This window comes from Macaca nemestrina, chromosome 5 (assembly GCF_043159975.1).
Source record: "Macaca nemestrina isolate mMacNem1 chromosome 5, mMacNem.hap1, whole genome shotgun sequence".
In the NCBI taxonomy this organism is placed as follows: domain Eukaryota; kingdom Metazoa; phylum Chordata; class Mammalia; order Primates; family Cercopithecidae; genus Macaca; species Macaca nemestrina.
In genome coordinates, this window is record NC_092129.1 from 16,535,385 (window position 1) to 16,543,633 (window position 8,249).

The window sequence follows — 8,249 nt, forward strand, 5'->3', positions numbered from 1 at the left end:
TACACCTGCAGTCTCATCTACTTGGGAGGCTGAGATGGGAAGATTACTTGAACCTGGGAGGTCAGAGCTTCAGTGAGCTCTAATTGCACTGCTGTAACAGAGTGAGCCCTGTCTCAAAACAAAACAAAATGAAACAAACAAACCCCTTCAGTCTGAGAGTGGGACACCACTGCTAAAGTGGCCCCAGGGCTAACCTGTCTGTACTTGGCATAACTGGTTCACTGTTTACCTCTTGCTTCTGATGCCTTATATCAAGTCCTTATATAAAGAGTGATATATTTTTTATATTTTTATATCCACAATCTTTAAAACATAGCCAATGGATTTAGGGCACTTCGGGTCCACAGCTTGCCATGAGCCAGCAGGAGATGGTCCTGGAAAAAATCTCATGTGGGCAAGACATGTGGGCAACACCTCATCCTGAACTGAGAGAGGAGGATAGGTGATGTTAAACCTGCCTCTGGAAGGAAGATACCTGCGGCTCTTCTGAAGTTGAGATTCTGGTCCTACTTTTCTACCGTTGTCTCTCTTGTTAAATTGTGTCCACACTGGACAGCTGGTCCTCCTGGCAAGCCACAGCAGAGCCCTCTTGGCATTTGGCTTTCCAGCTCCCTTCTCTCTTAAAAAGATGGAGGGTAGACTGACTAGACAGGAGTTATTATGAACATGGTTTTAGAGCCCATGTGCACTGAACCTCTTTTGGATGCTCTCAACGTGTCAGGGTCAGTACTGGGCAAGCCAGGCATGCTGGGGAGGAAGAGAGGCCTATATCCTAACCAGACCACAGGAAGGGTGAATGGGGTGGCACTGATTGAAGACGCATTTCTTTGATTCTTTGCCCGACTCTCCAGGAGTGGCTTGGATTATTAGCTTGTGAAGTTCAAGTGCCTGAGAATGGGTCTTAGTCAACCTTGAGGGTCTAGATGGAAACCCTTCTAATTTCATAGAGTTATCTTCCAACACACCTCCTGCAGGGACCCCATAGAAGCCTAACAAGGGAGGCTGTTCTGTCATAAGATGGCCTGCCCCTTTCTTCTGCATACTAACCAGCCATACCTTTCACTCTGGCCCTTCCTTGACTCCTCACTGTCCGCTATTTCCAAGCTCTACTCAGTGCAGTGACATTATTTAAGACTCCTCCAGTGTGGTGGAACCAATAGAACACCCCACCCTAGTACAGATAACTGGATCAGAAACCTCTGGACTCCCTTGTTTGCAGGCACAGGTTGATAAGGCCTGATCTTCTTTAGGTGAGCTGACCCTGACTTGTCACACCACGGGAGACACTCAAGAGTGACACTGTGAGGCTAGCAGAGGCTTTTTGTTTTGTTTTTATCTGATAGAGCTCCTAGAGTGTGCCCTCAATGATTCAGTTATTTTCCTGGTCATAGCTGCTTGTAGTCCTAAAGAAAAAGAGATAATGTCTCAGCTTTCTAATTAGTGTTAGTGATCTACATCTGTGTGAAATGTGGACTTTATGACATTTATCTTGCTACTTTCAAGAAATCAAATATTCTATCTGTCAAGTTGTCAAGGGAAAAAATGAACTGAAGGAGGAGGAAATTATTGTATCAGTCAAGGTTCTTGGTTGCAAGCATCAAAAGCCTACTACGTCTGACTGGGCACAGTGGCTCACACCTGTAATCCCAGCACGTTGGGAGGGTGAGGCAGGGGAATTGCTTGAGCCCAGGAGTTCGAGACCAGCCTGAGAAATATGATGAAACTCCATCTCTACAAAAAATACATAATTAGCCAGACAAGGTGGTGTGAGCCTGTAGTCCTAGGTACACGGGAGGCTGAGGTGGGAGGATCACCTAAGCCTGGGAGGTTGAGGCTGCAGTAACGTGTGATTGCACCACTGCACTCCAGCCTGGGCAACAGGGTAAGACCCTGTTTCAAAAACAAAACAAAATGACAACAACAACAACAACAAAACACAAAAAACCAAAACGAAGAAAATCCTACTTTGTCTAATTTAAGCAGAATAGGAATTTTTTAGGAAGCCATTGATTGGCTCATAGAATCAATTGGAAGACTTAAGAACCAGGCTCAAAAAGAAAAAAAAAAAAAAGAGGGAACCAGAAATCACTACCCAGGGGCACAATTGAGAGCTGGTTAGGACACCTCTGCTGGTGTCCTCATCCTACCAGAGACTTCTGCCACTGCCAAGAGGAAACACCACTGGATGTAGATTCCAAGCCATCTGTTTATCCTTGTGTCACTTGCTGAAGATTCAAATTCCTAGGTGGCAGCATCCAATATGCTGACCATACCCCAGCTGCCAGTCAGGGTGGGAAGGAGTTGGGGGGCAGGAGGCAGAGGAGGGGGAGGGAGATTTGAATTTTTTCAGCTTCTGTGGGAAATGGTCAGGCCTTGCCCTACCCAACTCAGATAATAGGACTCTCTCCCCTCAAAAAAAAAAAGGGAGACGAGATGCTGGGCCAGAATTTAAAAATGACAAATGCCCACTGCAATTGGTCACCCATATCTCTGTGAACCTCAGTGATCCGTGATTGAGTGTCCCTATTCATTTAACAGGAATTTCTTCCTTTCCAATCTGTTCCCTAGGCCCACCCTTTACATTCCCTTAGCAAGGTACATAATATTTGTTGAACATAATGTTTAACATGAATGATCTTTCAACTTTCATTTATTCTACATTTACCAGGGGAGAATTAATTGTCTCTGAGAATGCATGCCAAGATTTATGACACATCTTGTAGGGATGTGAAGCTTGTCAGGAATGGGAAGATTGATGGGTTTTCTTATGCTTTCTCCTACCCTGAGAATCTGCATGTGAGGTTCTGTCAGTCTTCCTTTCTTCCTGTTTATTATCCTTCTTTATGTAGGAAACACTCTTGTGTGGGTACCCAGCTCACAGTGATTCCTCTTTTCTGGGAGTAGCTCCCAGTGCCCAGGAGTGGGCTCCTGGAGGCCATGTCTATATCAAGTGACCCTGTAGTACCCCATCCTAGTTGATATGGTTTGGCTGTGTCCCCACCCAAATCACATCTTGCATTGTAGTTCGTGTAATCCCCACATGTTGTGGGAGGGACTTGAGAGGTAATTGAATCATGGAGGCAGTTACCTTCATGCTATTCTTGTAATAGTGAGTAAGTTCTCATGAGATCTGATAGTTTTATAAGGGGGTTCCCCCTTTGCTTGATTCTCATTCTTCTCTTTCCTGCCTTCTTGTGAAGAAGGATGTGTTTGCTTCTCCTTCAGCCTTGATTATAGGTTTCCTGAGGCTTCCCCAGAAACTGTGAGTCAATTAAACCTCTTTCTTTTATAAATTACCAAGACTTGGGTATATCTTTATTAGCAGTGTGAGAATGGACTAATACACTAGCTATAGCCAAATGACCAGGGGGATAGACACTTATCCCTGAACGAGCCAAGTATTATTTACCAAGAATTTGAAAACTGGATAAGAGAGATACAGAGCTGAGTATATTAGCGAGCTACACCAATTAGTAAACTAAAACCAACTTCTGTAACAAACAATCCCCAAATCTCAGTGGCTTTACATAACAGAGATTTACTTCTCTCTAAAGTCACAGTCCATTTGGGTTTTGATGGACAGTTATTCTTAAAGTGATTCAGGGACCTAGGCTCCCTTTAACAAGGATTTCACTGGATTCTATTTATATGACTGGGAAACAAGGAAGGAGAGGGAATTGCATGGCAGATTTTAGGGGTCAGGTCTAAACATGACATACATCATTTTTGCTCACATTCTGTTGGCCAGAACTAATCACACAGCCACACCAGTAGGCATGGGAGCTGGGAAATGTAATCTAGTGGTGTTCCCAGGAAGAAAAGGAAATGGCTTTGGTGAGTATCTAGCCTGTGTGCCACATTGAGAGATGGTAAAATTAAGCAGCGCTCTGGGGAAACAATACATAAATATGCACTTTACACAGATACAAAATATGTTTTACATAGATACAAAGTATGAAAATTTGAGATAATATTAAAACTTAGAAGTAATGTCAGCTATCCTTCTCTAAATTTCATTTTGACTGTTGCTTCACTGATTTGGCCAGCATTACGTTTTTGTTTGTATTATAATGTAGCAGTCCTCATCAAGCCAGACACTAGGATGGCAAGGATATTTTTGCCAGGGTACATGTCGCAAAACACTAATTTTAAGTTAGCATCTATCTGTTGATAGTATGTGAAGGGCAAAACTTCTTTCTTGAGGAATCTTAGATGCAATTTTTGTTGCTTATAAATGTTAAAGTTTCATCCTCATGGATACACTTTGAAAATCCCTTAGTCCACCTTACTCTTCACCCACTCCCTATTGTCTCCAGATTTGTGGAAGCAGATTCTGGGTCAGCTATACTAAAGTGGAAGATGAGAGGAAATAAACACTTTCTACTGAGTCTAAAAAAGAATTGAGCCTATTTTAAGGCACTATCTATTGCAAATATCTTAATTTATTTAACTAGTTGCCTATTGATGGATGTAAAAGATGTTTCCAATCTTTTGTGATTACAAAAATGCTGAAATTATTGTCCTTAAACATACATCATTTTGTACATTTATAAATGTATCTGGCTACCTTGAACATAAGAACACATGTATTGGCTAGATATTAGGATATTGTAATGAGTTCAAAATGAACTCACACAGATATAGTTTATAATATATAATCTATGTTTGTGTATGTATGATTTATCTCTATATAAATATATGTATATTTTTACATAGATATATTTTGTATATCTATGTGAAAATACCTAGGACTGGCTGTCTGAACCAAAAAGAGCAGAAATAGTTACTTGGGATGTGTGAATTTGGCAAGTACAGGTATAGAAACTCAAATCTCTGTTACATATTAGAGGTTTAATTTTTCTAGCTTGCAAATTAAGGTCAGATGGCAGCCAGAAAAGATCTCAGAGAGATTTAAACTATTCATGAGTTTATAGAAATTAAACTCATTTTATCCCAAGAGAATCAAATTTACTAAGAATGGTCTGTTGAAAAATCAGAAAATATTTCATACAGAAGCAAAACTGAAATTTATTTCATTCTGTATTTCATTTATCATTCATTTCAATGAACTGGCTTCGGGTAAGCTATAGGCATTTCCCAAACTCTTTCTGTCTTTCAATAAAAAGAGAAACATTCAATTTCTATTCAAAATTGAAATTAGACAAAGACACCCTTTTCACCACTAATACTTAACATTGATCTGAAAATTCTAGTAAATGCAATAAGACAAAAAGAAGAAAGCATAAATATAAATGACAAAAAGGTGACAAAATTCTATTAATTCGTGTTAATGTAATTGTCTACCTGGAAAGACCAAGAGAATCAATTGAAACACTGTTAAAACTAATAAATGAATTCAATATGGAGCCAGTTGCCAAAGATATTGAGGTTGGGTTCTAAAAACAGTGAGTTAGGTGAAAGTTGTGCATAGTCAAAATCACCTTTGAAAAGTATCCAAGTTGCCCCTGAAGTGCTGTATACATGAGGGGTTTTGTATGAAACTCTAGATGCTATTTCTGTTTAGATATATAGAATATATAGTAATTTGCAGCATGCAAGAGTATATATGTAAAACAACTTAACAATACTAATTTTTACTTAACAAAAAGTTGTGTTTGAATATATTATTTGTATATATGGGAAATGCCAAGGACAAAAAAATCAATAATTTTCCTATATATCCAGTTAGAAATTATAATTTTGAAAGGTTCTTTGGTTACAATGGCAACCAAAAATAAGTAGGGGTCACATCTTGATTTGGGCTCTCCTGGCAGTAGACCCTGAGACAAAGATGAGTGTTAGAGTTGTTTGTTGAAAAGTGAACCCAGGAAACCCAGTCTGGGAATGAGGGTCGGAAGAGAAGGAAGCCCACAGACAGCACATTATAAAGCCAGTGCTCCTGTGGGCAAATAGAGTGCCACCTCACTGAGTCCCCTCCGGGAGACACTGTGAGTATACATCACAGTCATTCCAGCAGAAGGCAGAGGAAGCTGGGTGTTCACTCACTATATTAGTGAGTGTCCTACACAGAAACAGGATGCACATAGGTATACGATTTACTATAAGAAATTGGGTCATGAGATTATGGAGGCTGAGGAACCCCATGATCTGCAAGCTGGAGATCCAGGAAAGCTGTTGATGTAGTTCTGAAAACAAGAAGGCTAATGATATAAGTCCCAGTCAAGGGCAGGAGAAGGCTGATGTCCCAGCTCAGCAGTCAGGAAGAGAGAATGAATACCCTTTTCCTCCACCATTTTGTTCTTTTCAGGCCCTCAAGGGATGGGATAATGCCCTTCTACATGAGAGAGGGCAATCTGCTTTACTCAGTCAACTAATTCAAATGCTGATTTCACCTGCAAACACCCTCACAGACACACCTAGGAGTAATGTTTACTCTGGGTACCCCATGGGCACGTCAAGCTGACGCATGAAATGAACAATCGTACCCACATAGTTCCTCACTGTTATTGGTTAGAGGCTATTTCTAGGGACATAAACTCCAGATTTCCAGCTTACCCTGCTAAGATCCCAATGGCCAGAAAAGATCCCTCATAGAGCTCAGGGATGCACAGGACGTGGCCCTGGCAAGTGGGAGGGGATTTGGTAAGTCAGTCACTGGCAGAGTCTACCATGTTAACCCAAAAAGAATAGGATCTACATGTAAAAACCACACATTTTTTACTGAGAATCATAAATAAAAAAGATTTAAATGGAGAGATGGACCAAGTTCCTGGGAGGAAAGACTTAATAATGTTAAGATTTCAATTTTCCCGAATTAAACTATAAATCAAATTCAATTCCAATTAGAATTCTACTGGGGCTTTTTTTTTCCTTTAAGTTTATCTGGAAGGAAAAAAATGAATAAGAACAGATAAAAATTTTTGAAAACTTGGATATAGTCAATGTTACCCTTGAGAATTCTTTAAATAATGAGAGGGTATTGTCCTTATCAGATAATAAAATAGAGTAGTACTGGTGCACAGACAAGTAGAGACAAGCACAGAAATCCTAAAAGTTGCAAGAACACACCCAAATGTTTGTAAGTGTGTAATATATATTGCATATGACATTTCATATAAGCCACAAATGAAAGGAATATTAAATAAATAGTGTTGAGATAAGTTAAATCTCACATCATGTCATATAGAACAGATTCCATATGAATTTAAGATTGAAATGTAAATAAAATAAAAATATCAAGGTACCAAACAGAATAAAATGAAGGTTAATATTTGTGGACTCTCAGAATGGGAAAGTCCTGCCTAAGTTGGCACCCAAGGTAGAATCTGAGAGGAAAGAAATGGTAGAATTGAGTACATAAAAGTGAAAGCATCTAGGCCCGAACAAAACAGAAAAAAAGACAAAAGGGAAAGGATTAATGTACTTAATATACACAGTTCTTGAAATTATTGAAAATCAACAAGAAAATATTAAAACACCAATAAAAATTAAACTGGGCAAAATAGCTATTCACCCATTATTTAACTAATATTTCTTGAGAGCCTGTTAAATGGGAGGCATTGTGCTAGGCAATGAGTATGTGCTGGCGAATAAAACGACATCATGTCTGCTCTCCCAGATCTTATAGTCTAATAGGTGAGACATAGTTCATAAGAAACAAATATATCTGTAATTACAAATTGTCATAGGTACTATGAGAGGGTCAAATAAGGCAGAGTGACGGAGAATACAGAAGTACTTTGATACAGTGGTCAGGAAAGGCCTAAGCCCTTTAGGATGAGAAGGAGCTTGCTAGGTAAGAGGGTGGGAGGAAGTGAGAAGAGCATTCCAGTAAGAGGAATCAGCATGTGCAAAGGCCCTGGGGTGGCAAATGCTTAGTGATACAAGAAACAGAAAGGAGGCCTGGGTGGAAAGGGAGAGGGCAGGCAGAGTGGTAAGGAATGAGCTTGAAGAGGTGGATAAGGGTCAAGTTATGCAGAGTTTTCTAGATCACACCAGTCAGAATGGCTATTACCAAAAAGTCAAAAAATAACAGGTGCTGGTGTGGTTGTGGAGAAAAAGGAATGTTTATACACTGTTGGTGGGAGTGTAAATTAGTTCAACCATGGTGGAAAACAGTGTGATGTTTCTTCAAAGATCTAAAAGAGAACTACCATTCAACCCAGCAATCCCATTACTGGGGATGTACCCAGAGAATATAAATCATTCTATCATAAAGACACATGCACGTGTATGTTCACTTTAGCACTATTCACAATAGCAAAGACATGGAATCAATCTAAATGCCC